Source organism: Sciurus vulgaris (assembly GCF_902686455.1).
Source record: "Sciurus vulgaris genome assembly, chromosome: 3".
Classification (NCBI taxonomy): Eukaryota; Metazoa; Chordata; class Mammalia; order Rodentia; family Sciuridae; genus Sciurus; species Sciurus vulgaris.
In genome coordinates this window covers 34,279,735-34,293,040 of record NC_136463.1, presented here as the reverse complement: position 1 = coordinate 34,293,040, position 13,306 = coordinate 34,279,735, and positions in this window count along the sequence as shown.

Genomic DNA, 13,306 nt, shown 5'->3' with positions numbered 1-13,306 from the left:
TATGAAATCATACTTTGAAGTGGAAATACTCTGGCAGTCTAGATATTCAGAAACTTGTTCACCTGAACCCAGATCCTTTGGCTTACCTTAAAAAAAAAAAAAAAAGTGATATTCCTTTTCCAGTAGATGGGCTGTATCTAAAGGTGGTTTCTCTTGTGATGAGCCAGGCAAATGAGCTGGGCATCTCAGAAGTCTCCCATCCAGGGAAGGTGAATGAGACTTGAGGCTCTTCTTGTTTTCTTTGAAATCCGTTTCAATTCCTTGGGCAGGCACTGTTTATCTAATCATTCCCTGAATGTTGGAGTCTGCTTCTGGTTTTCATACTTAGTGTTCAGGAAGCAACATCTTTAGATGACTTAGGTTTGTTGGTCTGGTCGGTTTGGCTTTGGTGGTGCTTGGAATCTCACCAAGAACCTGACACATGTTAGGCAAGTGCTCTACACTAAGCTACATCCCCCGCCCCTAGAGGGATGTTGGTCTAGTTGGGTCTGGATTATTTCAAGATGGAACTTCCTTCTAGAAGTTCCCATGAGATAACACTGCTTCCTGTGTGCAATGTACTATGAGTTGCTAGAGTTAGGGTAACAGCAAAATGCAGGTCTGACGGTCTCTGGGTCTTTATTATGTTATGACATCATGTGGTATGTCCTCGCTTTGACTTTTATATAATGTTAGGGATGGAGAAGTTCAGCTCCAGCCTAATATGGTTCATCCTTTGATCTTGGCATGAAGTGTACTACTGGACATGTTGCTGTCTTACGTTTATTTGTATTTTCATTAATGTGCTGACATGACATTGATGACATGTTTTTGTGGGCTTATCTCAGTCTGGTCAAATCTATTTAGCACAGGTAGATGTCTTCCCATTAGGGAACAGTAAATTAGTCTGAGAAATGGAGATTGGGAGACAGAATGTCCAGGAGAAAACTAAAAAGCTCAGCAACTTCTCATAAGGCAGCACAGAGATTCCAAGATGTTTTAGCAAGAGCAGCAGTGGTGGCAATGGAGAGTGCTCAGCAAAGATAATGTACACACACATAACATACGCCCAAGACTGTACACACACACACACACACACACACACAAACACACACACACATTCACACACAATTTCCAGAAATTCTGACACGGTTGGCTCACCTCTGTTGCCTTCCAGAATTAGAATGCTGCATGCTGTACATACAACCTTTGGCTGATCAAGGGACACTCATGATCAGTGACAGTGTGACCAATCTGTTTGCTTGAGATGATTGTAGCATTCACATTGGACCATGGCCTCCCAGCCATCCCCACCATGATGGGTACCATCTCCCTTGGAAGCCCAGTCTCTTCCTTATCTGCCTGTTTTTACCTCTTTCTCTTGGACTTGGCAGTTATTCATCACTGGGCAGGTTATTTTTTCTTTCTGGGCTAAAATGCATTTCCTTTTGTTGGTTTCCTAGAATACCAAACAAATAGACTTCTTGTCCTGAGTATGGCTCCATATACCAATGTAACCTCCTTGGAACTCATCTACTTGTTCAACCTAGCCCAGAGAATGGAGAAACCCAGGTGTTGTAGCTTATGACATCCCTGACCTCTGAAGGAGTACGCAGATGACAAAGCTCTGAATGACAGCTCTAAACAATGCAGGGTCTGGAGAGGAATGGGGACCCTTCCAGGCAGAGTGAGGAAGGATTCACGGATAAGAAAAATGAATATCTGAGGGTGGATTGTATGTTTCCTTCAGGACACGGAAGAGGCTCTGCTATTTTGCTAAGTATTTTTTTTTTTAACCAGGAGAATTGATCAGGTATCTGGTGGCTTCTGAGATTGGCATAGCATAAGGGTTTTGAGTGACAAACCTAGTGTCAATGAGTTTTTCCAATTAGCCATAACATGTTGGGACTGAAGAGCTTGTCTCGTCGAGGTATTCCTTGGGAACCAGCCTGGTGGGGCAGGAGGGGGAATTCCCAAGAACCACCCTGGTGGCTGGATGGAATGCTGTCCCTCCCTGCTCTTCATTAATGGAAAATTTCTTTTTCCAGTGAAGGCTGTTCTCCCATTTCCCATCAGTGTTTTGTCTCTCATTTCGTCCTCTTTTCCTCTTTCCCTTAAATATTCATTAAGCACTCAATATTATGTGCTTCCTATTTTTTCTTATTTCCATGCCTTTCTCTTCCCAATTAACTTACAAATTATGAATTTTAATAAGTTTGCTTCAAACGAAAAAGGTGTCAGATCTGTTCCCTGTCTTGGCAGGGTAACGTAGAGATATGGCTGGGAAAAGTGACAGATCTCAGAGCTCATCTGAGACAACTCAGCCCAAAATAAATCCTGAAACGACTGGGCTAGAGATGGGGTGATAAATGAACTAATCAAACAAGTCACAAATAAACTTAGGATTTTAAACCCAAACCAATCTTGAATTATTATTGCTACTCTCTAAGGAGTCCGATGAAGTATGCTTTGTGATAAATCCACAGAGAAAATGTCACTTCAATAAAATGCCATATTTCTCAAGCCAGCACATGTGTGCACACCCTCTCCCCGAGATATGGCACTGAGCAACTAGTAGAAATGCACAGAGCACTGAATTATTAGGCTCCACAAGCCAGGTTCAAGCCCTAGCTTGCTGTTCACTGGGAGAAAGCCACCCCTCATTCAGAGGCCTTGCTCTCTTTATCTATGAAAAGATGTGGGTCCACTCAAAAATTGTGGTGGTTCTCTTGGGCTCCGGTGGATAGAATTCTCTCTTGAACCACCACCTAGATCTCTGAGGTCCATTGTACAACCTTGTACAGGTCACACAACCTTTACACAAAAGGGATCAGAATCCTGTTCTCACTGTTAGGATCAGCTGGGATATGATAAGAGGACAGCTTCCCCAAAGACCATTCTCCTTCATTCCAAGGACAGCCAGAAATGGAAGAACAGGAGGAACCTTGTTGAGAAAGAGGAAGAAAAATTCATGTGTAGTTATGATCTCAGTCACTCAAATTGGAAACCCGGGGATGATTCTTGGTCTCTCCACTCTTCTTTTTTCTTTCCTCTTCCTCACATCGCCCTAGTCACCAAGTGCTGTGACTATGCATTTGTCCTGCATAAATCTCTTGCCTTAGTTGCTTCACCTTTCCCTTATTCTGGTTCTACCTGGAATCATCTCCAACTTATTCCAGTGCCATTGCTTTCTCACTGGTCTCTCTGCCAGTCCCCATTTCCACCCCATACCCCCTCTACACTAAAGTTTTTGGCACACAGCCTTCTACTACCCACAGGACAAATCTCCAGTTTTACCTAGAAGGTTCTACACTACCTACGCTCCTATCTCTGTAGCCTGTCACATGTCACTCTTCATTTCAGCCAAACCAGCCTGTCCGTTTACCCTGACATGCCACACACAATCCTACATCTGTGTCTTTCCCTCTGCCATCCCTCATGCCTGGATCATTCTCTTCCTTCTTGTTCAAGTGCTCGTTTCCACGAATCCCATTTACCACACTTCAGGTAGCATGGTACATTGGTTTTCCTTCTCTCTCCTTTGCTTTTCTTCTTTATCTCCTTGTGTGTCTTTCCTCCTGTCCAAATTAGATAAGAAAATCCCCAGGACCTCTAAATTGTGTTGGGCAATCAATAATACTTATTTTGATGACCAAGATATCCTGGTGTAACCCAGTTGTTCAAGTCTTGACGGTCAGTTATAAAGCTTGTCCCAGAAACCATTTTCTAGCTTGATTGAGACACTGCAGCTTTTTGAAGTATAGCTAGAAAGTATCATCTTTGCATTTTTTCTTCTCTCTTCTTTTTTCCTTGACTTAGATCCCCCCTAGCCCATCAAAGTGAACAATCAGAGCGAACCTAGTGATCATGAAGAACATCTGAATCTTGGTTCCCTTACAGTTGGGAGAAAATAGCATCTAGAGTTCCATTTATCAACCTTAAGAGGACCTTCAATGCCTGTTCCCCAGATGCCCAAAGAATCTTTCAGAAGTAACAGAACCCATATGCCCCCAGTCTCGTACAGTTGCATTCTTAGATCTCTGTGCCAGATGGAGGCTGGAATCCTGAATGGACATCCCTAGGAAGGCTTTCTGCTCTCCTGCTGATTAACCCTTGATGGTAACACTAGGGTGTGTGCTTACCAGGACCAACTATGAAGGGCTGAGTTCTCTCTCCTTTCCTGGAGCTCTACGGGGGTAATGTGGAGGGCACCAGGGTAAAAGATGCTGTGGAAGAGAGTGGCAGAGCCTGAAAAAAGGATGAGGTGCTGGAACAGATGCTGTAATGGATTTCCTTCTACTCTGGTGGGAACCTGAGGAGGGAGGGGCAAGTGGTTATTCATCTCTTGTTTTTCTCACAGTGCTAAGAAAAGGACAGAGACCAGGGGAGGGCAGGGGAGGAAACTTTACTGTGCTGCTCTTTTTGTCCTTTGCTTAATGAATACTATAAGCATGCACTGGGAAAGGTCCTCCTACTCAGCAAGCAATAGGGTGGGACAGTGATTTTCAATCATGGTCCCTGCTGTTCCACGAACAAACGAGAACTATAACCATGTTCCTTTGGAGAAGGCTGCCATTCTAAAATTTCTCTAATGTATCATGTTTTTGAAAGAAAAAAATTTATTTTAGAACAGTTTTAGATTTACAATATTATTAAAAAGCAGAGTCCCCATATACCCCACTCCCAGTTTCCATTATCATTAACATCTTACATTAGTATGGTACAACTGTCACAATTAATGAACCAACAGTGCTACATTATTCACTGAAATGTCAATATCTCACATTTTAACTTAAAAAAATCGTGTTTTATATACTACTCAAGAACTTATCTGTTTGGTTTCATAGAAAAATTTAAAATTACACTGAGCTTAAATATATGTTTGGGGAATAGGAACTATGTTTAGCCCATGCTTTGTGCTCTCTGGGTCACAGTTGCAGTCCCCAGGGGAGATGTCCAACCAGCTTGGACAGCAGGAGTCACTGAGCTCAGAGTGGGTTCAGACAAAGGTCTCCCAGGTTCCTGTCAACCCTGCCTCATTGCTGTAGAAGCCCTGGAGAGTCACTCAATCTCTGAGCCTCAGTGTCTTCCTCTGGTGAGCAGGGATAACACCAGCCAGCATCCCAGGGTGCTGTGAGGATAGGCTGAGATACGCATGCAGACATGTAAGGTGTGATTCACATGTAAGAGATTTTTATCAAGATGATTTCTGAGTCATGGGAAGTGAGCAGCTACTTCAGCGTGAGCTGAAGATGTGCGATGTCACATTTTTGCCCTCTCAGCCTCATCTGACTCTCCACTTAACATCCTGATGAGGGTGGGAAGCTGAAACTAAGAAAGGAAATGGCTGAAACCTCATGTCCTCATTGCTGAGTTGCATGTCACAGGCAAGGGAGACCGAAATGGAAGGTTTGTGTTTTGCCTTCTGCTGCCGGATTTCCTGTCTATCCTGATGATTTGTGGCTCCCCTAAGGTTTGCTTGCAGGCTGAGAGGATCCCCCTGTGCCCTTGAGGAGCCAGATCTAGGTTTCCTCTGTCTGGGGCATGTGGGTGTGATGCACACTATCGCCAGTCTCAGCACAGCAGCTGACTCAGCCAGGATTTCTGCTCTTGAGCTCAGGAGCCCATGCTAGTTGCTCCCACTTCTCAGAAGTCCCTATGGATCTGGTTGCTGCACCATTGGTGATGTCCAATCTGAGAATAAAGCCCAGAGAATGTCTCAGCGTTACATCTGAACACCAGCCCTCACTGCTTATAGTCACCCATTTTTTTCTGTTTTTTTCTTCTGATGCAGACTTTATGAGTTTATCTTAATCTAAGTACCCAGTCTCCTAGAGTTAATGGCCTCACTGTTAATTTCCCCTGTCCTAACCTTGGAATTTTGCCCTGAGTCCCAACCCAGTGCCCAGGGCACTCCTGCTACTGATAATTTAATTCAGTTCAGTACAATTCAAATAATTATGCATTGAGTAATTGTTTGGGTAACCTGAGGATACAAAGATAGATTGAGTCTGGTTCTTCCTCTTAGAAAGCTCACTGGTTAGTGGAGCAGAAAGACATAAAGGACAATTGTTTAGTTATTGGACAAATGCCTGCCACATGCTGGGCATTTAAGTTCTGGGGATGACTTGGAACCAAAGATAGGATTTCTGCCTTCATGGAGCTTAGAGTTGACAGTAATTAAAAAAAAAGAACATATGTACATTGTATAACTATAAACCACAAGAATGCTGGGAAATCAGGGTACATAAAATCTGAGGATATAAAACAAGGGGCCTAACACAGTTGGAGCTGAGGAGACTGCCCTGGGCAAGGGGCATTTGAGATAAGAAAGGAAAGCAACTTAAGTGGGAAAGTCAGAGGGAAGGGAGAATAAGAGGCAGGAGAGACACCATGCGCTTGCACTGTGATGGAAACGCCCTTGTGTGTTGGGAGGACCCTGGAGGCTCCCTTACCTGGACTGGATCGAGGGTGGTCAGATGACTCAGATGCAGTCTGCCTATACACCTCTTTTCATCCCTGTGTCCCCTGCCGATGAACCAGGACACATCTTATGGGCTCTCCTGTATGTTTGCTTCTTTCCAGGCTACCCGCTGACGCCCAACATGGTCCTCACTGGACTTCACATCTTACTAATTCCAATGGCTCTTCTCCTAACTCTGCTGCTGAACAGAAGTCCAGCTTCCCCCTCCAATCCCTAGTTCTGGAACCGGACCCCAACTCGCCTACCTAAACCCTTCCATATGTGGCTACATTGGAAGAGAGAATAATGATGATGAATGGGTAAAGAAACAAAGCAAAACAGAACAGGAATCTCTCAAACCTGTCTGTGATTCAGCAGCATTAAAACTCTACAGCTCTGAATTCTCTGCTCACAGCTGCACCAGGAGCAAGAGACTATGACTCTTACAAGCTCACTTTGGATGATTTCTGTTTGTGAGATGTTTTTAATGTGTCATATAACCCTAGATTTCCTTGCTATTTTTTCCTGTGGGAAAAAAAAATCTTCAACAAACCCAGTGTGAAAGTTCCTTTTTCAAACATAATTATGTTGAATCACCAAGGACTGATGGAGCTCAAAAAATCATTAATTTAGCTAGTTTGAGAGTACAATGTAAATCTGATCTTTAAAAAGATAGAAAATGTCAATTCTCTGAAAAAAGGGGATAGGAGTCATAAATACCAGGGATATATTTTCACCACAGTGCTATTCATATAATAAAGCAGGAGAAATTTAGTCAGCCTGACTTTGCCCACATCCTGATTGATACTTGTCAAATTCTTAAGAAAAGGAAGCTTAGAGTTTGTAACAAATTTGGGAAGCCTGGGACTCAGTGGTTCTCAAATGCTGTGTCTGAATTTGTAGAAAGTTTTGTTAAAAATATAGGTGTCCATACCCTGCTCTTAATCTATAATAAAATATCTGGCATTGGAGCTGAAGAACCTTTATTTTCAATAAATTCTCAGGTGAGTCTGACATGCAGGCAGGTTTGAAAACTACTAACCTAACTGAACTTTCGACCCATTGGAGAATTCCCCATTACATCCTTACTACTCAAAGTGTGTCCAAGGACCGGCAGCAAAAGAAACTTCTGGAGGCTATGTAGAAATTCAAAATCCCAGGTCCTATCCTAGACCTACTGAATCAAGAATCTGCATTTTCATAAGATCCCTGCTTAGTATCTATTCATTAAGTTGTCAAATGGTCACTGAGTCACTGCTTGAACATTCCTGGGTTGGGAAGTTCATTATATGGCAACCTGCTTCATGTCTGGGGCAGCTGTAATTATTGAGTTCTTTCTTATAATTCACTCACTCACCCAATCATGCATTCATTCTACAAATATGGGTAGACTTTAGAAAGTTGGCCAAGATGGGCAGAACTACAATATCACAATTCTGTCATTTTTTATTGCAGTTCACAGGCAGAGAGAACCTCTGTCATGTCCACAGCCCAGTTGCACCAGGGCAGTGGGGTAGGTTTCTGAAAGGCCAAAAAGAAATGCCTGGAGACAGCATGCAAGTCATATGGTTGACTGCGGAAGGCTTACAAGAGATCAGTGACTGCCCCAGAAAGAGTTCATTGGTGGGAAGCTGAAGAGACAGCACCTCTGTCCCTCCCTGTGCTTCATCAAGCAGGGTTTCCTCTCCCTTGTGGTGTTTTGTCCAGTGACAACTGGGTGAATGAGCAGCTCGTATCCTTTCCTCAGTTCTGTGTCAGTCACCACTGAGAGAGGAGTTTTATATGTTGGGCTGCAGAGGCAGCGACATCATCAACACTAGCTTGCTTGGTTAGCTTTGTTTGCTTGCATGACCAGCCACCCAAGAAGCAACTGTCCTGGCCTATGTGCAAAAAGCAACCTGCTACAGATAACACGAACTTGCCCTAGTTCTCAATGTACTTAAAAGAAAGCCGGTGTCCAGATAATATGTGTCTGGACATTCCAGCCCAGGCTTGCTCCCATTGTTCCTTTAATTTGGCAGGGTTTTTGGGAACAGAAAGAAGGCATTCAAGGACATGGCATTTTGCTGACCCCCTTTTCTTTAGGGATGGTACACCTCTCTTGACAGAGACATATTTTGTTCTTTGTTTTTACACATGCTGGTGTAAAGATAACCATGTCTTTTTCTGTTAGTGCCTAACTGAGGGCTATATGAAGTTATTAACAATCCGACACCCCGGATTCTCCCCACCATCCTCCAAATGCAATGATCCCTGTTCCAGAATGCATGGTTTAATCCCTTGCTATGCAAAGTATGACCCGTGGTTCAGCTACATTGGCATCACCAGGGAGCTTGTTAGAAATGCAGAATCTCCAGTCCCACCCTAGACCTACTGAATCAGAATTTGCATTTGAACAAGAATCCTGAGGTGATTTTTTTTTTTTACACACTAACTTCAAGAGGCAGACAAACTACCTGTTTCACAATCATTTAATTAGGACTGCTAATTTTGAAGCTCAGGATCAAGCCCTATCTCTCCAGCTTAGCCAAGTCCTTCAAATACAAGATGTGTTAATTGTGGTGTTCCTTCTTCCTGGAATCATATTCTACATAACTTAGCATTTATTTGCTGGGTCCAACTCCCTCTCTCTCTCTCTCTCTCTCTCTCTCTCTCTCTCTCTCGCACACACACACACACACACACACACACAAAGCCTGCTCAAATAGGCTTAACTAATAAGGAAAAAATTTCAAGTTCAATGTTGAACGCATGGGTGGTGTTCCATATTTTTGTTGTTCTTTTGATGGTTGCTCTCTCTCTCTCTCTTTTTTTTTTTTTTTTGGTACTGAGGATTGAACTCAGGGGCACTCAACCACTGAGCCACATCCCCAGCCCTATGTTGTTTTTATTTCGAGACAGGGTCTCTCTGAGTTGCTTGATGCCTCGTTGTTGCTCAGGCTGGCTTTGAACTCACCATCCTCCTGGTTAACCTCCTGAACTGCTGGGTGTGCCACTGCACCCAGCTGTAATAGTTTCTTTCTTAAAAATTTATTGTCTTAACAAATTTTAAGTGTGTGTTTCATATTAAGTATACCACATTATTGTGCAAACAATATTTGTTCCATAGTTTGATCCTCTGAGATTAAAAAGCAGAAAAATTCTCACAAGAATCTGTAAGTGGAGAACATTTGATTTGATGGTTCTGATGTCCTTCGCCCTACAGTTCTCCTGGTTTTGCCTCCTCCATTAAACTCCATCCGTCCTTTAAGGACAAGATGGCAGACAACTGCATCCAGGGAAGGTCTAATCCCAAAGAGAAAAAATTGATTTTCCAGAAATCTTGGCAAGCTTTTCCTCACAATTCACTGGTATGAACTTGATCATGTTCCTGTCTTTTAATTGGTAAAGAGATTTTAAGGGCCATCAGGTTATTGCTTTAAGAAGACCACTCTGGCTTTGGTCTGGAAATAGCTGGAGAAAACAAGATGGGAAGTAGAGAAGTCAGTCAGGAACCTGCTGCAGTCATCTAGGCAAAAACTAAGGTAGCTTGGAACAAAAAAATGACTTGGTGGCCCTGGAGGTCGAGGGCTGGAAAGGCTACCTGAGATGTTCATGTTTGGGATTTTTAACTCAAAATCAAGAAGATTTTCTTCTTCGGTTGAAAAAATAGAGATACTTTTCCCCTAATCCCACTTGAAAGAGCAATTTAAGCTTTGTGTCCTGGGTGGGGCTGAATTTTTTCCTTGCTTCCTGGAAGATTATAACAAACCACTGTTTTGAAAAAATAAAACAAGCAAATGAACATTAAACCAGTGAACCAACTGACTAACCACCACCACCAGCAGAGATAACAAATAATAGTGAGCTCTACTGAGGCACTGCAGGGCGGAGGGAGAATGCAAGGAGAGTTGGGGATTCCTGAGCCTGCAGCGATGGCAAGGATTGCTGGTTACCTTGGAGATCAGAACTAAGAGACAGGGAGCTTCAGCTCGTGGAGCAGAATCTCTGACAGAGTGGCACATGTATATCTAGGACTGAACCCTAAAGACTGTGGTGGTCGGGTGGGGGGCAAGTTGATCATGAGGAAGTTAAATATGGTGAGCAGACAGCAGCTCCCTGGCCATCTTCAGGTATTTGCTTAAATAGTACAGTCTTAGTGAGTGTTTCCTGATTTCCCTTTTTAAAAATTTCAAACTCTCCTCCCACCAATTCTTATTATCTTTCCTTGTTTTATCTTTCTTTATAGGACCGATTGCCATATATTGTACGGTTTTACTTCTTTGTTAACTGTTTATCTACTCCAGTTACAATGTAAAATTCCATGAGATAGAGATTTTTTAGTATACTACATCAACTAATAAGGATTTGTTGAATGAACTTATTTATGAATTGTGGAGCAAACTCTAAACTACCACATCTTACAGTCTCAGACAGGATTGCTGAGAATTCTTTGTCAAAGCAGTTTGCATCAACCAAATTTCAACTCTAATAGCTGGACCCAAATCTTCTTTTGACACAATAGGAAAAATAATTTGACTCACAATTTTTGTGCGGATATAAATGTATCCACTGAAGGATACATTTCAGCAGATAATTTAGGATTTGGATAAAGTCAGTGGGTTATAAAGAGACTAAATGTGAAAAAAAATCCTATACTTGGCAGAAAGTTCTGGAAATGAGAAAAGGAGAAAGATGACTTACTAGAATTTGTTGAAGAGATTAAATTCTTTGTGATCTCCCAGAAAATACCAAGAAAGGGAGGAGTATGGAAAGTGAATTTTAGAGTTCCTATAATTTTTAAAAAATTGACACTCTAGGGCTGGGGATGTAACTCAGTGTAAGGTACTTACCTAGCATGTGTGAGTCTCTGGGTTCAATCCCTGTTACTAAAAAAAAAAAAAAAAAAAAAAAAAAAAAAATACACACCTCTTTTCAGAGTGGAGGGTACAGGAACTAATATCATCAGAGATCTATTTAGGTCAACCTATGATTTAGAACACTCCTATTTCCCCAAGTCTTGACATGTCACTGGAGTCCTGGGCTAACCTGTTGGGACACTCTGTAGGGAAAGTAGGACTGCCCAAGATAAAAGCAATTAATTATCAAAAGCTTAGTATGTTTCTTGGGAAAAGGCATTTGAGATCTGGTTACTGCACAGAAGCAAACTGCTTCAGAGGCTAAGCTTCTGGGTCTGGCTGAGTTATTTTATTCATCCAGGGACTCTGGTACTGTCAGTAGTAATATTCCTATAATCTCATCTGTCCTGTTGGCACACTGTCTGGAAGGGAACTGGGAAAGGTGGGGTGCTTACTCTCTTGGTGCCCTGAGCAGGTTGACCTGGGTTTAGCCCCACTCTCATACAGCTTCCTGGGATCACCTCCCAAATGTCCTTGTAGCAGATGCTTCGGTGCCCTCCCCAGATCTTTACCAGCTCTGAGCATGTTGACTATTAATGGTACATATACCATATCAGGATTGTCTTTGCTGAAGGGAGCCAACTAGCCAAGAGGTGCCTAAGAAGTTCCATTTTGCTTCTCCCCTGGGAATCAATCATTTCTCCAAGGAGCACTGATTATTTTATAATGGAGAATGGCATCCAGAAACTAAGGTCTGGGTGCTAAGTGTGTTTATTTTTTCTGAGGTGTGACTGCTGCTATGCCCTGTCAGTGGACAGAACTAGGAACAATATGTATGGATACTCACACATGCATACAAACATACACAGCTATAACTTATTCCTGACTCTATACATATTTAAGAAAGATCCATGAGTTTTATTCCTAACTCCAACTTGGATTCAACATCACTAGGTTCACTCTTGCCTTTACTGCTTTCCTGTAACTTCTTTCTTAGAGAAATAGTTCTTATTATCTACAACATATTTACTTATTTGTTCAATCCTAGTATGCATATAAAATAGTTTCAGAATTGTTAACCCAGCTCCAATGAGAAACAGATTAGAAACAGATTTACTAACTAGAGTAGTGTTGGGACAATTCGCTCTGTCTTTAGCCTTAGGTTTCCTGTCAAAACACTGTTTTTTAAAGTTACTTAGTTTCTTTCCTCCTCACCGCTTCACTGTGGCTGTGATTCATTTGTGACACAATCAGATTCATTTGTCACAGTTTTTATTCCATTTAAGTACCTCTTGCCACCTGTAAAAAGTTTAAAATTCACATATAGTAAAATTCTGTCATTGTGGTACAAATTTCTATAGTGTTAACAGATGCGATGATCTGTGTACCACCACCATCATTGACCCATATAAAACAATCCCATGATCCCCCAAATTCCCCACGCTACCCCTTTATAGTCAATCCCTATCGCCAAATCCAATTTCTGGCAACCACTCATCTGTTTTCCATCTCTATAGTTTTACTTTTTTAGAATGTCAAGAAAAAGATATTGCACAGTATATAGTCTTTTGTGTCTGGTCTCTTTCAATTAGCTTATGATTTTGAGATTCATCCATGTAGTTTTATGTATCAAAGTGGATGATGATATATAAGAGGGGGTTTGGGGTGAGAGAAGAATGGAGGAACTTTAGATTATGAAGAAGGAAATGAGAGGGAGGAGGGGGTATGAAAAACGGTGGAATGAGACAGACATCATTACCCTATGTACATGTATGATTTTACACGAATGGTATGAATCTACATCGTGTACAACCATAAAATGAAAAGTTGTACCCCATTTGTGTACAATGAATCAAAGTACAGTCTGTAAAAATAAAAAAAATAATTTAAAATTTTTGTCTTTTAAGATTTTGGAGTAGTATTCCATTGTATAGATACAATATAATTTGTTTAAGCATTTACATGTTGATGGATATTAGAGCTTTTCCCATTTTTACTCTAATGAACAATGTTGCAGAGCACATTC